The sequence below is a fragment of the Dipodomys merriami genome, unplaced genomic scaffold (genome assembly GCF_024711535.1).
Source record: "Dipodomys merriami isolate MVZ:Mamm:240054 unplaced genomic scaffold, mDipMer1.0.p SCAF_1, whole genome shotgun sequence".
NCBI classification, from domain to species: Eukaryota; Metazoa; Chordata; class Mammalia; order Rodentia; family Heteromyidae; genus Dipodomys; species Dipodomys merriami.
The window spans coordinates 10,341,598-10,361,727 of record NW_027202270.1 but is presented as its reverse complement, the minus strand read 5'-3'; the positions used below and the strand labels follow the sequence as shown (position 1 = coordinate 10,361,727).

At 42.2% G+C, this 20,130-nt stretch overlaps 1 protein-coding gene across 1 annotated transcript in view; it reads right to left on the bottom strand.

Moving 5' to 3' along the window:
* Positions 1–20,130, bottom strand: part of Irs1 (insulin receptor substrate 1) — a 59,986-nt gene that overhangs the window by 5,950 nt on the left and 33,906 nt on the right. The window lies entirely within an intron of this gene.

The following is a 20,130-nucleotide window of genomic DNA, read 5'->3' as shown; positions in this document are numbered from 1 at the left end:
ATAATAAACAGATTACAGTTAACCTGGGCTCAATCTTTCAGTTAAAAATCAACTGCAGGTTTTAGTATTTGAAGTTATAGAGCTTAAGCTTACAAAATCTGAAATCTAGTGTGTGTGTGTGTGTGTGTGTGTGTGTGTGTGTGTGTGTGTGTGTGTGTGTGTGTGTGTGTGTGTGTGTGTGTGTGTGTGTGTGTGTGTGTGAACTCATGGCCTAAACTCTACCTTGAGCCTGGCGCTCTACCATTTGAGCTACACCTTGACTTCCAACTGTTTGCTGGTTAGTTGGAGATGAATCTCTCAGACTTTCTGCCTAGGTTGGTTTTGAGCCTGCTGTGCAGCTAGGATTATAGCTGTGATCTACCAGTGCCCAGCTAAAATCAACTTTTGATGTGACATTGTTTGTCATCAGAAGTTAGATGAGGAGACCCTTCTCCAACCTCAAAAACCATCTTTTGCTTTTAAGGATTACATTAGCTAGTTCTTCAGTGGTCCTAATTTTTCATGCACTCAAAAGTGAATCTATGTGGGGCTGTGAAGGTGGCTCAGTGGTAGAGTGCTCACCTTGCATGCATGAAGCCCTGGGTTCAATTCCTCAGCACCACATACACTGAAAAAGCTGGAAGTGGTACTGTGGCGCAAGAGGTAGAGCACTACCCTTGAGCAAAAGCAGCTCAAGGAGAGTGTCCAGGCCCTGAGTTCAAGCCCCAGGACTGGCAAAAAAAAAAAAAAAGTGAATCTATGCCTATCAGTATTTATAGAGTACACTGAGCAGCACAGAGTAGATCATCATAAATAGTTGTTGAATGGCTGCATTAAGTACTACAGAGAGTTCAAAGTTAATCTGGCTATAAGCTTTGCCTTCAAGCAAGCCTAGAAAGGCAAGCAAAGTCCATAAACAGAATGCAAAGCAGACAGATGAATTTACTGACAGATGCACAGGGGGAAAGCTATTCTTCTAACTAAAAATATTAGGAAAGCCCCTTGCTGACACAGGTGGCTAGAATGGGAAGACAAGGAATCATTAGTGAATGTAGAATAAAGATTCTATTATTCCACAAAGCAGGTACTCCACAAACAGATGATGGGAACACAGCACATTTCCATTGAAGACAGGGTAAAAATAAGGCCTGAGGGATGAGAGGCCAGACACAGACTGGCCAAGCAAGGAGATTCATAGGACTTCCAGGAATATAGAGGAGCACGAGGAGTTAAGTCTACAGATCCAGGTTTAGTAAATGGTGAGAAACCTTAACTGATAGGCCAGAGGTCTTGAATTACAGGGACTTTAAGGAAATGTTTTCAAATATGATCAACAGGTACATAAGATACAAGGATAGCGTATTTTCTAAGATTCCCAAACGTAAGTGTTGACCAACACTCCCTCCCTCCCACTCTCTATTTTTCTGTCTGTCTCTGCCTGTCTCTCTCTTTGTCTCTGTCTCTCTTTGTCTCTGTCTCTTCCTCTCCTCTCCTGCCTCCTTCCTCTTTTTCTCCCTTAGTCCTTCCTTGTCTTCTCTCTCTTTCTTCTCTTTCTCTTTTGCTCCTTTTATCCTCCTCTCCTCCATTTTTTTTTAGCGTCTCCTTGTGTACCCCAGGGTATTCAGGAAGTTGTGACCCTCCTGCCTCCGTCTCCCCAGTTTGGAGTTATACCTGTATGTTGTCACCAAATGTGGCCTTTCTCTCTTGAAGGGCTTTGATGATGATTTGGAACCATTAGCTTTCACTATTTACACGATGACGTTCAAGGAAGTCCTAGTTTATCAAATATGACTCTGGTTTTATGAAAGCTCTATTTTTTAAAAAAAAATCTTGCTGGGCATTGGTGGCTCAGGCCTGTAATCCTAGCTACTCAGGAGACTAAGATCTGAGGACTGCACTTCAAAGCCAGCCCAGGTAGGAAAGTCTGTGAGACTCTTATCTTCAATAAATACCAAAAGAAGCTACAAGTGGAGCTGTGGCTCAAGTGATAGAGTGTTAGCCTTGAGAAGAAGAAGCTCAGAGATAGTACACAGGCCCTGAGTTTGAGCTGAAGAAGTGGCACACACTCAAAATATTAACTCCGCTTCTAAAGGATACGTTAAAAACAGAAAGAAAGAAAAGGAAAGAAAAAAAACCCACAAACATAAAGAATTACTAATAAATACTATGGAGGTGAATGCAAACACATATGAGAGAGAGAGAAAGAGAGAGAGAGAGAGAGAGAGAGAGAGAGAGAGAGAGAGAGAGAGGTGCATTCTAGGCTTGTCCCTTTAATTGCCAGAGAAATAGTGAAACATTTCTTTCCTGTCATCTCCAAGAATGCAAGGCAAACCAAGGCAAACCCTTGTTTCCCACAAACAGCCCAGAACAGGAGTCCCACAACTCTGATTTCCTTCCAAGTTTTCTTTAACTCCTATCAGAACATTCTTACTCTAGGAGCAGTATATAACTGAATATAGCTTCCTAGGTCTGGGAAGACTTAAATTAAGGCGGGAAAGCCAATGGGATTAAAGGATTTGTGGCAGAGAATTGCCACACACACAATGGAGAAAATGCAAAGGACAGGCAGTACGTTTTTCCTTCCATATCTTGCTCTTGGCCAGAGGGCTGCAGTGAACAGTTTAGGACAAGAACAGTCGGAACAGTCCGTACCAGGTTTTTATCATCACACGTGCCAACCTGTGTAGATGTACCAGGCAGAGACTGGGGGCTCTACCGGGGAGCCAAAAATTTGGGCTCACTAGGCACTAAAATCTATTGCTTTGCTTGTAATTGTCCATAAGAATGTGAAAAACACAAAGAGTGAAAAGCCATATCACCTCTATCAACTCACCACATACCTTCCTGCTAAAGTCTTAGTATACAACTTTTGTGGGTGTGTGCCAGTATTGAGTCTTGAACTTAGGATCGCTTGCTTAGCTTTTTCACCCATTGCTGGCACTTTACCACCCGGCTCTTTTTCAATCTTAAGGATTTTTCTGCCCAGGCTGACTTTGAACTTCAATCCTCAGATCTGAATCTCCTGAGAAGCTAGGTTTATTATAGGTACTCCCGTTAAAAGCTCTTTATCAAAAATCCAAATCAAAACACACCTCAGCCATAAATGCTACCAATTGTCAGCATAGACTTAGGTGTCTGTGGAAGATGAGTGGGGACAATGGTGGTAGGAGAGGTAAGAACTGCAGAAGGTTACTGACAACAGAAGCCCAGGAAAATGTACAGAGAAAAGTCGGAAGTTCACACCCGTCTGCCTTTATACACTGGTGTACACCAAATCTAGCTATGCGGCAAGGATACAGATTGATGGTTTTTAACACGCATGCCTGGTTGAGGGCTGGCTTTCCCAGTGGCCACCTTGAGGGCTGCATGCTTAGTCCACTCATGCAGCCATTGTTCCCAGCATTTCTGGAATGCCTTCTCAAATTCCTGTTTCTTTCTTGCAACTGGATTCTCAGCCTTGAGTGTATTCTTTTCAATGGTCTCTATAGCAGCCAGTCTTAGCCCTTGAAGGGCTCATTTGATCTTTGGAAACAGCCTGAAAAGCTTTCAGAACCAAATATGGCAAATAAAGAGGCTGATTAAACAGGACTATGGTTGCTGGTGAGGTCTTCCCTAAAAACAAAGAGCCTCCACGTTTTGGAATGTTGTGGGTTTTAAAAAAATCATTTTTAAGTAGCTGCACAAAGGGGTTAGCTTTCAACAAAGCAGGATATGAATATAATAAACCTTGAGCAATGTCATCTCCTTCAAGCCCCCAAAACAGCTTTTCACAAGTGTTCTTATGACAAGGTGGTTGGAAAGGAAATCTAATAACTTGATAGACAAACTCTGCCACACACTTTCTGAAGAACTGCTGTGTGCCTTCCCATAGCCCTGCCTCTACATGCTTTTCCAATCGAGACAAGCTGAGCTTGACTAAAGCCATGCACGTAAGACGGGCTAAGATCTATATTCAGATATTTTGTAATAGCAGAAGATATTTGAAAGAGGATTAAAGAAGCAATAGCCCTTTGGGACCCTGCACTCACGCTCCTCAATAAATATCTGTGAGTGACAAAGACAAATGCAATGAATGATAAAGTATAGCAATAAGCACCAGAAAAAGATGGCCAACATTTAATGCCCATTCCACATACTTTATATCCAACATCCTTAGTTACCAGACACCGATTACATGCAGCAAATATGGCAACACTGCTTTAATACAAAAAATAATTTCAAAAAACTCATCAGTACTATGGAAAAACTGGAAACGAAAACCCAAACATTTCTTTAAGAGGAAATACTGTGCAAATACCAACTGGTGATATTCTGCCAAAGCCTTATCACTGGGGAACCACTTCCGAACCCACAAATACCATGTACCTGTCACAAGACTTAGTAGCAGGAAATTGCATTTTCACTAAATTTCATCACCACTCCAGATCTCCTGGCTCCTTCTGTGTGTATCTTCCTGTCAGATAAAATCTACCTGATCCTGTTGCCAGTAATGAAAAATGTAATTTTTAAAGCATTATCAAATAAGTCAACACTTGAGCAGTGCTACTTGAGACCTATGGATTATTACAATATTGCATCCAGAAGAATTTACATCTGGACTCGACCCACTGAAACTAGGTCTGCTAGAGCTGGAAAATAAATAAGGCTTTTGCATTCTTTTACTTTGTCTCAGCCGACTGGTCCATTTCGACTATGGAAGCTGAAAGCAGCTCAGAGTGAAGATCTAATTGCAATGGAAGGTTCTATACAGTGTCAGCAGGACATTTTTTAGTCAAAACTATTGACAAGTGTTTTCTGCTGGTATCTACAAGTGTTTTGAAACTTCTGGCTAATTTGTTGAGTCAAGTGCAACGAAGCAATAACTATCTGATCAGGGCACTGCTAGAAGTTTCTACACTTACTAGGGGATGAGAGGGAAATACTGTAGGTGGCTTGGCTGTCAGAATTCCTCCTGCTTTAAAAAAAATGACTACTGCAATCACTTTTCTTCAATAGAGAGCATTGTGTGAAATCTTACATTGTAGATTTCACTAGAAAAATTCATATAAATTAAACCCCTCCATTTAAAGGAATGTGTCAAAACAACATATTTCTCTTTCATTTAACATAAATAGCTGTGTTGTTATTTTTCAAAAAAATATCCTGAGTATAATATAGAAAATGTATAAAATACAGGAAAATGTAAAGAAGGGATAAACATTGTGATTCCTAGACCTCAAGGATACTCCCTATTCTGTAATGTTTCTAATTTCATTATATACTGGGAACATCTGACTTTTACAATTCTTCATTTAATATCTTCTTTCTTTCTTTTTTTTTTTTTTTAAGTGAAGAGCTAGTACCAGGGCTTAAACTCAAGTTCTTGCACGATTCTTTGGCTTTCTTGCCCACAGATGGCACTCTACCACTTGACCACACCTATAGCCTGTCTTTTTGCTGGTGAATTTCAGGAGTCTCATCAAATTCTCTGCCCAGGCTGGCTTTGAACTGCGATCCTCTCTGGATTTTAGTCTCCTGAGTAAGCTAGGATTACAGGCATGAAGCCAGTGCCATACTTGTCTTAAAAGGAGTGGAAAATAACTTCAAATCACTCCTAGATCTTTCTTTTTCTCAAAAATCTGTGTTGAGAAGCTATGTGAAATGATAACCCATTTTTAAGCCTTTCTAGTAAGTTCTTTCCCCATTTTTTTCAACTCACTATATATAGTTGGAAAGTAAGGAACATCTCTGACTTTTTGGCTTTGGTTTCTAAAAGCCTAAATCCTTAAAGGTGATGGCACACACAGAAAGAACCAAGGGGGAAGAAGGATTCCTCAGAGGAAAAAGATCCTCTTGACTGGAAAGGGAGAAGGGAGAGACAGAACAACATGAAGACCAGAGATGGCTGGAGGGGTAGTTCTGTGCCTTGTAAGACATGGGCAGGCAGCAGCCCTTCCCTCGATTCCGTCTCTTCAGGTCTGTTAAGTTCTCACTTTACGCACTTTTACATCCAACTGCATACCATCACCACCACCATGATTCGTGACTTTAGGACCTCACTGACACTGCTGCGGTTAACTGGTGGTATCACTAATGTAATTTGTGTGTGTGTGTGTGTGTGTGTGTGTGTGTGTGTGTGTGTGTGTGTGTGTGCAAGTATTGGAGCTAGAACTCAGAGCCTCATGTTTGTGCTTAGTTGTTATGCACATGGCTGATGCTCTATCACGTAAACCTCCATCCAGCCTTTCTGCTGGTTAATTGAAAAGAGAATCTCATGCACTTTTCTGCCCAGGCTAGCTTTGAACTGTGATCCTCAGACCTCAACTCCCAAACAGCTGAGATTACAGGGATGAGCCACCAGCACCCAGCTGCATCACTAATTGAAAAAATCACACCTGACCACATCTCCTAGAATGTTGGCACACGAACAGAGCACCTGACAAGATATTGCAAAATTATTGGGGGTTTTTTGTTGTTGTTGTTTGCAAAATTGCTAGATGAACCTAATAAACTGATTTCAACACAAAGATTTACCACACTCTAGTGCCTTCACAGTTCTCCTAGTTGGGTGAGTATATTTCTATGTTAACATTTGCATTACAAAATTAAACTAATTTTAAATAAAATAATAAGAAATAAGAAAATTAAAATAAAATTTAAAAAAAATCACAGCTGTATTTGATAGCCTGTCAAATCCTTATTACAGGAGTTTTGTGGTTGGCGGCCCGGGTGAAATGACAAGCCGAGCACAATCAGCTCTGCTCACCGTGGCAGCCATCCACTTGAAAAAGTCAAATCCAGAGAACTTCCAAAGTGTGGGACACATGAGAGTCTTTTTCACTCTTTACAAGGGTCAGTTGGAAGAGTGGTGGCAAGCCTTAAGCTTCGCACAAGGAGAAGGAGGTGATGGGAAAACTCTCGGTGTCAAAGCCTCTAGACCGCCACCACCAAAATAAATACAGAAAACCCAACGAAGACTAACCTAGCATGAGTAAGTCAGGATAGATGCTACTTGCTGTTGAGAGTTGAAAGCGTTTTCAGTTAAAGAAGAGTAAAACCACTTCTTTTAAGACAGGCCAGGATTGCACTGGAAAGACTTGGTTTCATAGTCTTAAACAGCTAAGGTTAACCAACCAGCCAAAGCCAGAGCTTAAATAATACTCTTGCCTGGCACATGTCACATGGGAGACGGAGAGGGCTGGTGAAAATAACAAGGTTGCTGGCCAGGCCTTCTTGGATCTGGGTTGCCAAGGAAGGAAAGCCAGGCAGAGCTGCCAACATTGCCCCAGCTCTCCTTTTGTTACAATCAAAGACCTTCTGGCAAGACTAGTGACTTCAGGAGACCACCAAGGAAGAAAGGCATATGTATTATTAAAAGGAAGAAGGATCAGGAATGACCAAAGTGGCAGCCATCAGGCCTGTCAACTCCTGATGTGGCTTACCAGAGCTAACGCTGTCAACACTGTGCACTCCTCCTTTCCCAGCTAGATAAGGTAGAAGGAGGTTCTAGAATCATTTCTACATGGAAAGATAAAATTAAAATGACAATAACATGGAATTCTCAAAGAATATTCTCAATGAAGAGTATTCTGTGGCAGCTGAGCCCTGGTAGTTCATGCTTGTGGCACTGAGATCTGAGGATCCTGGTTCGAATCCAGCCTGGGCAGAAAAGTCCAGGAGACTCTGATCTCTGATTAACTAGCAAAAAGCCAGAAGTGGAGGTGTGTGTCAGCTGGTAGAGCATCAGTCTTGAATGAAGAAGCCAAGAAACCTTGAGGTTCTGAGTTCAAGCCCCAGCACTGACACAATACACACAAAGAATTCTGTTGATATTGAAGGAAATCTCAAAAAGCATTCAAAAAACTGAAACAAAAAAAAATATCCACTTGAGTTTATTCTCCATTCTTTTAATGAACAGGAGCATGCCGACAAAGCAGATGAGACTAATGGCAGAAAAGCATTCCTATTCTCTTCCTGGAGAAAACATGAAGTATCTTCAAGGTGTCTTTCACCAACGCGATATGTGACCAACTTAAAAAGCAGGACTTAGGAAAAGACTCCCTCCTCCTCCTGTGTTTCAGGTCTAGCCATGGGTGCTGTATGGCAGGAAGTCATCTGTACTCAGGAGAGCTATTTCTGCACTACAGAAATCACATTCCAGTTCTGGGGTTTTATACTGTACTATCATGTCAGTTTTAGGGGTTTTGGTTTTGTTTACTTTGTAATGCAGGTTTTATAAGTCTGGCTTTGATACAAACCAAAAGACTTACAATTACATCATAACTGCGCTTACAATGTGGTATATAGGGTATAAAGGTGTTTGCAAAACCATTTCTGTAATTAGATGAAAGGAAATCAGGCACCCCGTATGTGGCTCAGCCGTCATCCTTTTTATCTATAAGGGCCCACGAACAGAGCATGTTCAGAGACAGCGCTGGATGCACACGGGGCTGAGGTAGGACCCATTAACGCCACTGACATCATTTTTGGCAGCTGGAGAAATGGGAAAACGTGTGTTTAATCTATTTCCTACTCACCACAAGCTTTAGCCAGAGTCCCCGATAATATGGTTGTGGCTGACTTTATGGAAGAATTTGGTAATGCAAGAAACATCTACTGAACTGAACAAGCCTTTTTGAAAGGAACCAATTGGTATTTTTGCCATGTGGTCCTGATTGCCCTCCTTCCCTTTGTTTTTTGTTTTTCTGTTTTTTTGTTTTTGTTAGGCCTACAAGAGAATACTTCCACTCCCAACCAATCATACCTTGGAAAGCCAAGCTCAAGCTCAGGAGACTTTCCCGTGACAATCTCACTACCATCTAGAGGCGGATGTTCTGGACTCAATGCATCTAGAAGAGCTGCTTGTCATAAAGCAGTCGTGTGTGTCACCTTTGAACTGTCACCACTGGAGTGACCAGCAAGCATCTTGTATTCAACTTTGAGTCCCAAAATATAATGTAGGAAATTCATCCCCAAGAAATGTTATTTTGAGAATGAAGATAGACCTATCACAATGGTTATTGTGCTTTTAAAGAATGATAATTTTGTTTAACTGAAAGTTTGAAGGGAAAGAGTTGGTTCTCTCTCCCTCTTTCCTTTTCTTTCCTTTTCTCTCCTTCTCTCTCTCCCTCCCTCCCTCTCCCCCTCACCTCCCCCTCCCTCCCCCACCCAGTCCTGGGAGCTGTCCCCTGAGCTTCTTTTGTTCAAGGAGAGCACTCTACCACTTGAGCCACAGTGCCACTCCCATTTTTTGTTTGTTTGTTTGTTTTGAGTAGTTTATTGGAGGTAAAAGTCTCACAGAGTTTTCCGCCTAAGCTGGCTTTGAACTGAGATCCTCAGATGTTAGCCTCCTGAGTAGTCAGGATGACAGGTGTGAGCCACCAACGCCCGGTTTCTACGGCCTTTTCTCTATGACTTTAGGTAAGCTGCTCCTCCTCATTTCTCCATGTTTTCTACTGTGTCAAAGGTTAGCATACCCATGCCTGGGGTCAATGTGAAATTAAAGGAAACAGATAATACACAGAAAGTACTTTCCACTTGGATTATGGCATATAGCAAGCTCCCAGTCAGTAGTCATTTTTGTATCTAATGTTATGAAAGACTAGAAACTCTGAGTTCTTTTATCTTCTTCTGCTACCTGGGGCGGGGTGAGGGGGGGGTGAGAGGGGGAACACTAGGCAAAAGCACCCTGTGAGAACAAATCCATAGACAGAGCTGCAGCCAAGGGCTGGAGGGAAGCCAGAGCCAGAACTAGAATGTGTCTTGAGAAAAGGGGGTGGCTTGGGGAGGTGTCAGCACAAAACAAAAAGAGACAGGTAGTATCGGTGAATTGAACAAGATGCCCTGTGAAATGACTATACAAAGACTGGCCTACCTATCGAGGGAAGAGAAGAGTAAGTTAAACATTAAGACAGTGGTACTCACACATCTTGGCGAAACTTTTAAACTAATGCTAGCTACAGAATCACCACTAGCAGACCACTTCTCTTGCTTGAGGAATTAGAAGCCAGAAGCTCTCTGCCCTTTCAAAGTCTACCTTAGAGTACCACAGAAAAGGATGGACAAAGAAATCACATGAAGGAGTTTCAATGGACGTTCAGTGAGGTTCTTCTAATGCAGGCTTGAAAACATATTTATAATTGGTGGTATGGAAGGGATGGGAGGAATTGGGTGGCTTTTGTTTCCAAATTCCGCACCCCCCCCCATCTCTGATCTAAAGGGAACGGAACAGGAGGGCAATCCCACAAGTCAGTGCTGCTTGAGCGACTTGAAAAACCGAAATTGCTGCCAGATGCAGGTCTAATCGTTGGCAGCTGGAAAAGAGGGGGAAAAAATCAGAAAGCAAGATAATCTGAAGTAATTTATAAAGCATACCTTGCTTTGAGGCACACAATGGTGTAGACTTCTGACTGACTGCAGACATTTCTTTATTGTCTCAAATAAAAAGGCAACATTGTCCCAGCTGACAAAGAAGACTGGCCTTTCACCCATTGACCCCAAAGCTCCCAGTGTGTTTGCTTTCAAGTCTTACTTCCGCAAGGTTCCAGCTCTTCTTAATTTTCTCCATTCTCTGACATTTTAGCCTCTCTCTCTCTCTCTCTCTTTTTTTTTTTAAGGTAAATGCACTTTGCTTAGAAGTTCCTTAACAACTAAACTTCAACATGTTACTACCAAGCTGAGCTGGCTGCCTGACTGAACCAAAGGCTTCCCTGAGGACAGGTGTGTCTCAATTCTTAATTAGGAGGTGGTGACACCTCACAATGAAGGCACCTTGGTTAAGAAATATCTTATCAGCATCTGTGATGGACTGCATGGTACTCCCAACGTGACAGCATTAGGAAGTGAGACTTTGGGAGGGGTAAGTAAATAGGTTATGAGGGTGAGACTAAGAATGGTTCCTATGTAGGGCACACAGAGTTTGCCTTCTGTGGTATAACGTAAGAATATAAATGCAGAAAGCCGCCAGGAAGGGGGAGCTCACCAGCACCTTGATCTTAGACTTTCCAGCCTCCAGAATTGTGAGAAACCAATGTGCCTTATTTCCTTGCTCACTCTTCTTAGGGGCAGTAGCTACAAGTCAGTCGGTGACTCTGAGAGGACCTCAGTCCCAAGCAGGGACATCCTCACACCCACTGGAATCATCTGCATTTTTCCTCAAGCAAGCCCATGAAGCCAACTTCCCACTCATTGTAGATGCCTTCTAGTCTAGGTATTTCACTAAATCTCTGAACTAGTGGTCCCCAATATGAGTGAACAGGGACAATTTTGTCCTGCAAGGGGATATCTGGCAATGTGGGGAAACACTTTTTCGTTGTCCCCACTGGGATGGAGTAAACTATGAGAAGTACTATGAGGTTTTCATGGGAAATGGTTCTAAATAAGTAAGCATTCTGCAACACATAGCCGTGGACTGCAACCAATCATCTAGTTGCAAAATATCAGGAGTGCTAAGGCTGAGCAATTTGGAAGCGGAGGAAGCACCTCCAGTCAGCTGGTCCATTGCTCCTGAGGTTCACAGAAGCTCTAACAAGAGCATAAAGCCAAGAGACATCTGTGTCTATAGCTCACGTTCTGGAGCCTTCTTGTATTTCTGTGGCTATCACTGATAGACCATTTCAGAGTCCCAGTGGGTCCCTCCCTATCTGAGAACCTTCCAGATGCAATACAAGGCATTGCCTGCAAGGAAGAGGATGCACAAGTCACAGAGTGCTGGGGAGATGAGCAGGATGTGACACTGATGCACGTGTCCTAACCATGAAACACAGACGGATCCCACGAGAAAACACACTTGTCACTCCTGGAACTGTGTCCTCTCCATCTTCATCAGTACGTGCGGACCACTCCTGGACAACACGCGGGACCTCCTTTCGCCTCCGCAGTTTAATAAAATGGGGAAGATACTTGGTCCTCAAAACTCAGGACGATAACTAAAGACAGGCAAAGGGACCAAGCAGATGCTTCACTTCTGTTACCTGTGACTATTCGACATGTGATTTGTCCTCAGATGTTCAGACATGAAAACAAAAGTAAGGATTAGGTTCCCATTATTCCAGAATGAGTTGACTTAAAAACAGAAAAAAAATCTACTAACCTTGCTCTTTAGAAGGCTACAGCTAAATCAGAATGTTCTTTCCTAGAGATTCCCCCCTCCCCACTTTTAAGAAACAAAGACTTAACTTGAAAGATGATCAGTTATTTACCAGAAAAAAAAAATTCCACTGCTAAAATAATATATTGATATGCAAGTTCTGGTCTCTGTTTCTCTGTAGGAAATGTTTGCCTAGGAAGACACCTTTCAGGCTGTTTTCTCTAAATTTAAAGAAAAATAACACATTGGGGCTGGGTGGGTTATGTAGGGGACATAAATCACCACTAGTGAGAGGACTCACTCAGACAGTGTTCAAGATTCAAAATTAGGCAGTTAACAAAAAATGGAAAACAAACAACCAAACAAACTGATTTCTAGGTATTTTCAGAAACCTAGTAAGTAATAGTAAGAACAGATTCTGCTTAAATATAGATACAGTTGCTGGTCTCAGGGTACATCAGGAAAACAATAGCTTCTATTCTTTCCACATTGTAGCCTGAAATGCTGACAAAATGCCTTCGGAATGAGTAAACCCCCCAATTCTGCTTTGCCATCAAATATAAACAGGCTATAATCAACAGTCCCATTAAGGACTCTGCCTAATTCTGCTCAAAAATCACCTCAAGTGTTACGGTAAAGCCATGTCACCAAAGAGCCAGGATGGTGGTTCACACCTGTCACGCCAGCACTTGGGAAGCCGCAGGAGGACTGGAAATTTGAAACCAGTCAGGGCCACACAGCAAGACTTCATCTCAAACAAGCTGGGTGTAAGTGGTACATGACTATAAACTCACCAACATGAAACTGGTCCCTTACAAAAGTACAAGATCCTATCTGAAAAAAAAAGAAAAAGAAAAAGAAGAACTGCAACTAAAAGACCTGTAATCTAGCTACTAAGGAGGCTGAGATCTGAGGATCCCAGTTCAAAGCCCAGCCCCAGGGAAGGAAGGTCTGTGAGACCCTCATCTCCAATTAACCACCAGAAAACTAGAAGTGGCACTGTGGCTCAAGTGGTAGAGCACTAGCCTTAAGCTGAAGAGCTGAGGGACAGCACCCAGGTCCAGAGTTCAAGGTCCACAACGGACAAAAATAAATAATAAATAAATAAAGGCCTTGTGACCTGGCTCACCTGGCAGGACAACTGACCAGCAACAGCAAGGGCCTGGATTCATACCCACCCCCACCCCCACCCCACCCACACCAACAGCAAGGGCTTGGATTCATACCCAACCCCTCCACCCCCACCAACAGCAAGGGCCTGGATTCATACCCAACCCCCCCAACCCACCAACAGCAAGGGCCTGGATTCATACCCAACCCCTCCACCCCGACCAACAGCAAGGGCCTAGATTCATACCCAAACCCCCCCACCCCACCCTCACCAACAGCAAGGGCCTGGATTCATACCCAACCCCACCCCAACAGCAAGGGCCTGGATTCATATACAACCCCCCCACCCCACCAGCAGCAAGGGCCTGGATTCATATACAACCCCCCCACCCCACCAACAGCAAGGGCCTGGATTCATACCCAACCCCCCCCCACCCCACCAACAGCAAGGGTCTGGATTCATATAAAACCCCCCCACCCCACCAACAGCAAGGGCCTGGATTCATACCCAACCCCTCCACCCCCACCAACAGCAAGGGCCTGGATTCATACACAACCCTCCCACCCCACCCCCACCAACAGCAAGGGCCTGGATTCATACCCAACCCCTCCACCCCCACCAACAGCAAGGGTCTGGATTCATATACAACCCCCCCACCCCACCCCCACCAACAGCAAGGGTCTGGATTCATACCCAACTCCCCCACCCCCACCAAGAGCAAGGGTCTGGATTCACACCCACCCCTCCCACCCCCACCAACAGCAAGGGCCTGGATTCATACACAACCCCCCCCACCCCACCCCCACCAACAGCAAGGGCCTGGATTCATACCCAATCACCCCACCCCACCCCCACACAAAATTCAGTCCAAAATTCAAAAAATAAAGCAATTTTGATATCACTGATAATTTTTTTTAAAATTTTACTTGTATTCCTCTTTCTCCCTAAATATTTTAGTTAACCACTTCTGGGCTGGGGGGTGGGTTGGTGGAAGGGATGGTAAACAAACCCCACTCACAGATACACAGGGCAATTCAGTTTCTATCCACATTATAGCTGACATTGGTTACATGTTCAGCTATGTTAAAGGTGCTTTTCTTTTGAAAAAGGAGCGGTACTGGGGGCTGAACTACCATTTGAGTCCCCCTGGAATACTTTTGTTTTCAGAGAGATCTCGAGCATCTTTCTGGGTCCAGCCTCAGGCTGTAATCCCATCCCTCTATTCCTGCCTCCCCCAAAGTTAGGAGGCGCCACCATGCCCAACTTCGCTAAAAGTCTAAATATATTACATTTCACTTACTCCTCCTGCAAATACTAAGATGGTATTACCACTCCTGTTTCTAAAACAAGGAAACTGGGGTTTAGAAAAGATGTATAAAAACTTGGGCACCAGTGGCTCATGCCTCTAATCCTAGCTACTCAGGAGGCTGAGATCTGAGGATGGTGGTTCAAAGCCAGCCCAGGCAGGAAAGTCTATGAAACTCTTATCTCCAATAAACCACCAGAAAACTGGAAGTGGAGCTGTGGCTCAAGTGGTAGAGTGCCTGCCTTGAGCTGAAGAGCTCAAGATCCAGAGTTCAAGCCTCATGACTGACCAAAAAAAAAAAAAACAGTGTAAAGCTGGGCACTGGTGGCTCATGGCTCACACCTGTAATCCTAGCTACTCAGGAGGCTGAGATCTGAGCATAATGATTCGAAGACAGCCAAGGTAGGAAAATCTTAAATATTCTTTTTTTTTGGGGGGGGGGTCTGTTTGTGGGGCCTGAACTCTGGGCGTGGGCACTGTCCCTCAGCTCTTCAGCTCAAGGCTAGCGCTCAACCACTTGAGCCACAGCGCCACTTCCGGCTTTTTTCTTTTTGCTTATGTGGTGCTGAGGAATCGAACCCAGGGCCTCAGGCATGCAAGGCAAGCGCTCTACCACTGAACCACCTTCCCAGCCCCTAAATATTCTTATGTCCAATTAGTTACCAAAAAAGCTGGAAGTAGAGCTGTGGCTCAAGTGGTATCGAGTGTTAGCCTTGAGGAAAAAGAGTTCAAGGACAGAGCCTAGGCCCTGAGTTCAAGCACTAGAACCAATGCACACACTTACACACACACACACACACACACACACACACACACACACACACACGTGGGCGCATGCACGCATTCACACACAAATGGATAACTATAGTCCTAATTATCTAGAAGTATTATACACACCAATAGATTTGTTCACATGAAACTCCCTCATATAACTAATTGATGTCAATAAAAATATTTAAAAAAAATCAAAGCTCTCACAGCTAGCAACTGTGGCTTTTAACCACAAATTTATGGACAATGCTATAAAAAGCAGGAATGGAAATATCGTGAAACCTTTCATCAAAATAAGAGTCCACTGCAATAGACAGGGTTATTTTTATGAAAGGAAACCAAGGGTAAGGTTTGTGTTTATGAAGGGTAATGAGAAATTACATGCTGAAACGCCATGCTGATCAATCTAAACGAAAGCAGCTACAACAACATTCCACAGACCAGGCACCTGGATATCAGAAATACCTTCCCTTCTGGGACAAGAGTGTGCAAAAGAGATTGCCATCACCAAAGCACACTTTTATCCTTCATTGTGTGTCCTGGGAGAGCACTAAAACTGTAATCTCTCATTTCTGGATGAGTCTAGACAGTGGTGGACACAAGCAACTGGGTGTGACTAACAAAGCCCAGTAAAGCAGCACAAACAGAGCCAAAGGTAAGCTGGAGGCCTAGCACTTATTGGCACTATAAAACAGAATCCCTTTCTAAGGCAAGGGCCCTCGCTCTCCCTCCTCCCTCACCCCCATCCCCACCCCTACTGCTGCTTCTGCTACAAGACCTGGTAGATGTGGGGATATTTTTATCCATTCCTTTCCTTTCCCTTCAGTCTTTTGGGCCTTTACTTAGAAAGCCAAAGTAAAAACCAGAAGAACTATACTTATAAAATCATAAGCCATACACTATAATAGGTACATTTTTTAAAAAAGTCTTTTGGCATTAGAAGCCACGAAAGAAGATTAAAAAGTAAACCATAAACAGTTGTATCTCCCCTCCCAACTATATTTACATTCTTAGACATCCCCTTCTGAAAAATATTCCCGATGCAGATCAAAACATGCTGTCCTTGGAGAAGGGGAAAACAATGACGTGAGCTTTAAAATATTACACAGTTGACATATAAACAGAGCTAAGCCTTTGCACACTGTAGTTGGCAACCACAGAACTAAATGGCTCCAGTGGAGACCTACAATTAAGTGTGTTAATTATCTCCATCTACAGAAAAGTCAAAGATCCCTATGTCCCTTTTAAAATGGCATCTTGCTGGAGTGTGTTCCAGAGCACAAGATAAAACGGGTTGAAGCTATTAAATAACCCCAAAAGAACCTTTTCAAGTTGAATTTACATGCTTTAGGCCTAAATGAGACTAGGTACAATTCTCCACATCCTTCCCTTCTCCATTTTTTTTCTTTTTCCCTGGATACCTTGTCTCTTTCCACTACTCTTCCAGTGAACATGACTGAGCTCATTACTGACACTCAGGCTTAAAAAACTGGGTGGCCCCCTCCCGTCCCAATAATCCATGTTTTATTTGTTCTTGCCTTCAAGCATCAAAACAGCAATCCAATAAAAACCTTCCTTTAAGAGCATGGCTCGGCCTCCCAGAGTCCAGGACTTCAGTGACAGAAGAGCAGGAAGGGTCACATATTTGGAATTTTAGGTGGTCACATATTCAAGAGATCCACAGTTGGTCAACAAGTATTCAAAGCACAATATTCATTCACAGGCTTTTTTTTCCCATTTGTCCATCTGAAGGGAAACACTTCAACCCAGATAAGGTGTAAGGTTTTGTGCTTTGGTTTTCTGTTTGTTTATTCATTTGTTTTTGTTTTGTTTGTCTGCAAAGGTGAAGATATAACCCAGGGCTTGAGCATGCGGGGCAAGCATTCTACCTCTGAGCTATACTCAGTTCTTGGTGAAGGTTTAAACACAGCATAATATGAGCCAACTTCCACCAGATGCATCAAATTAACAACAGCAGTAAGAGAGCTAAATAAGTTCAGGCTGATCAAAGATTTGGCCTCTCTGGACTGTCATTAGGAAAGCATTTATCTTAAGGCCGTGTGCGTGAGGCACCAGCCAAGGTGAATCACCAACTTCACTTACTAAGAAAAGTTCTGATGTTAAAATCTGGTATCACTGACTTCACGGGATCACCACTGAAAGTGGTGAAGCATCCTTTGTGAGTGAATCACAGCTCTCAAAAGTCTCCGAGGATTAGATATAAACACAAGCCCTGCAATGACAAGTCTGGCTCCACATCCACAGAAGAGGCGCCAGTGTGACGGTGCACCCAAGATTTAATGAGGAAAGATCAAAGGAAACAACCTACATTTCCTTTAGGATATGAGTAGGGAAGATAGATGCTTTTCAAATCAGTTGAGTCAACCACAGCATGCTCGCTGATGCAGTGAAAGTAGCTAAAAGCCAAGAAGCCAGACTTGGTGTTTCAATCCACAAGTGGGACAGAATTGTCTTCTCTAAAATAGGACAGATTGGCTGAAATAGGGTAGATTTAATGGAGAATGCAAATGGTGTAATTCCTTAGAAAGGCAAAGTCAAAGTTCAGCAAAACAAAACACTAGGAAGCAGGTACTCTGAAGGGAAAGAGGCAGATAAATGAGGAGAGGGCAGAATGCAGACACAAATCCTGTGTATACCCTATAAAATTAAGACGTATGAGGGAAGGGGCAGGTGGAGAAGGGAGGAGTGAGAATGTTGAAAGAGTGAGAATATTGATCCAGATATACTGGATCCATAAACTGCTTTGTTAAATGGCAACTCCTTTGTACAACTACTTAAAGTTAATAAAAATTAATGACTTTTTTAAAATAAAATGAAACAGGATAGTTCCTGATGACAGGAGTGGCACCGATCAAGATGCACTGTACTTAAGGATAATTTTTTAAAACTTAAATAAAGTCTCTGGGGCAACACACATAAATAAATAGATATAAAATATGATATGGATGATTCCTATCCTGACCAGGCCACTTAAGAGTGTCAATGGCCAAAGAGAAGTCTGAATATTTGTGTCCTTGCTTTCAAAAATGAAGGACATTTGTAAAAAATAACAAGTATATTCCACATTCCATACAGTACAGCAATGAATGGGCTACAACAATGACTCCCAATCATATATTTGGCAATACTTCCAACATGTAGAATGGGAAGCTTTCACAACCAGAGGACAGCTGGGGCCATGGAGTGTGGACTTTCCTGGAATCGGATCCCAGTGTGCAGTAGGCCAGTAGTTCCACAACACAATCCACAGAACATGAGCTCCAGGAGACATGGTTCTGTGGCCAGCAACACTTGGGAAATATCTCTCCCCTGATATTTGCCATCTGAGCATTTTGTATTTCCAAAGCTTATGGTCTTATAAGTTTATTAAACTTACAATACACAGTTGTTGGGTTTGTGGGTGTTTTTTGTTGTTGTTGTTGTTTGTCATTTGTGGGACTTGAACTTAGGGCCTAGGCATTGTCCCTGAATTCTTTTGCTCAAGGCTAGAGCTCTACCACTTTGTACCACAGTGCCACTTTCAGTTTTCTGGTGGTTATTTGGACATAAGAGCCTCAACTTTTCTGCCTAGGCAGAATCCTCAGATCTCAGTCTTCTAAGTAGTTAGGATGAGAGAGGTAAGCTACCAAGCACCCAGCTGTAATTTTGATTTTGTACTAAGTACTCTAACATCCTTTGAAAGGGAAAATCTGCGTTATAAACTCCTCTCCCAAAGAATTCTGATAAAATCTTAGATTAAAACTCTACAGACATAAGCAAAAGAAAAGTGTTTCAGGATAGCAGAGTTGGTATCAATTAACTAGACAGAAAAGCTAAGCTTTATTTGAAAACTGAAAAAAAAAACTACTTGTGTATATTTTATATTCTCAAATTCCTTACATGATTCATTGGCAAAAAATTTAAATGTCAATAAATTATAATTTGGCATAATACTATGTGTGAAAAGGGGTTTATTGCTGCTCTGAGCTTGAAAAATCAATGAAAATAAGAGAGAAAAGAAAATGTAAATTAAAAATGGAAAGATGGAAAGAAAGATTCCTTCCTAGACCCAATCTCAATTCACAAACCTTCTTCCTATTTTGGACTAAGGCGCACACACACACACACACACACACACACACACACACACACACACACACACACACACACACACACACACACACACACACACACACACACACACACACACACACACACACACACACACAGAGCTGTTTTATTTTTATTTTCATGGTATTAGTGGATGGATGTCATACAAATGAAATGATTTTATTACTGTGTAAATAATTTTAAAGAATATTTGAAGAAGTAGAGGCCAATTTAAAAATATTTTATATCACTAGAAGACCAACTCTACCATTAACCTACCACCATGATTGAATGTATAATGAATACTTATAAAATCATAAACAAAGTCCAAATACCTTTTAATTAAACTATTAGGCAGAATATTATATTACAATTTAGTCTAAATATTGGCTTTCTTAGTTCACAATTTTCTATGGTAGGAACATATAAAATCTGAATGTCTAATTATGAATACTTAGGCTTAGAAATTTCATGCTTATTAAGGGATTAGACTCAGATATAACATGGAAATAATTATGACAAAACTTACTTTGATTTCTTCCAGAATTTCCAAGAGACTGTGATGATACATAATACTTTCTAAGATACCTTTATGTGTTTAAATTATATACTGCCACTGAAGTAGAAATAAAACAGGAAGTTAAAAAAAAAAAAAGGTTGTATCAAGAAAACCAGAAGTGAAGCTGTCGTAGTTTTGAGCAAAAAAAGCTCAAGGACAGAGCCTAGGCTCTGAATTCAAACCCTATGACTGAGAAAAAAAAACAAAAATATCAGGGAAAGCTGATA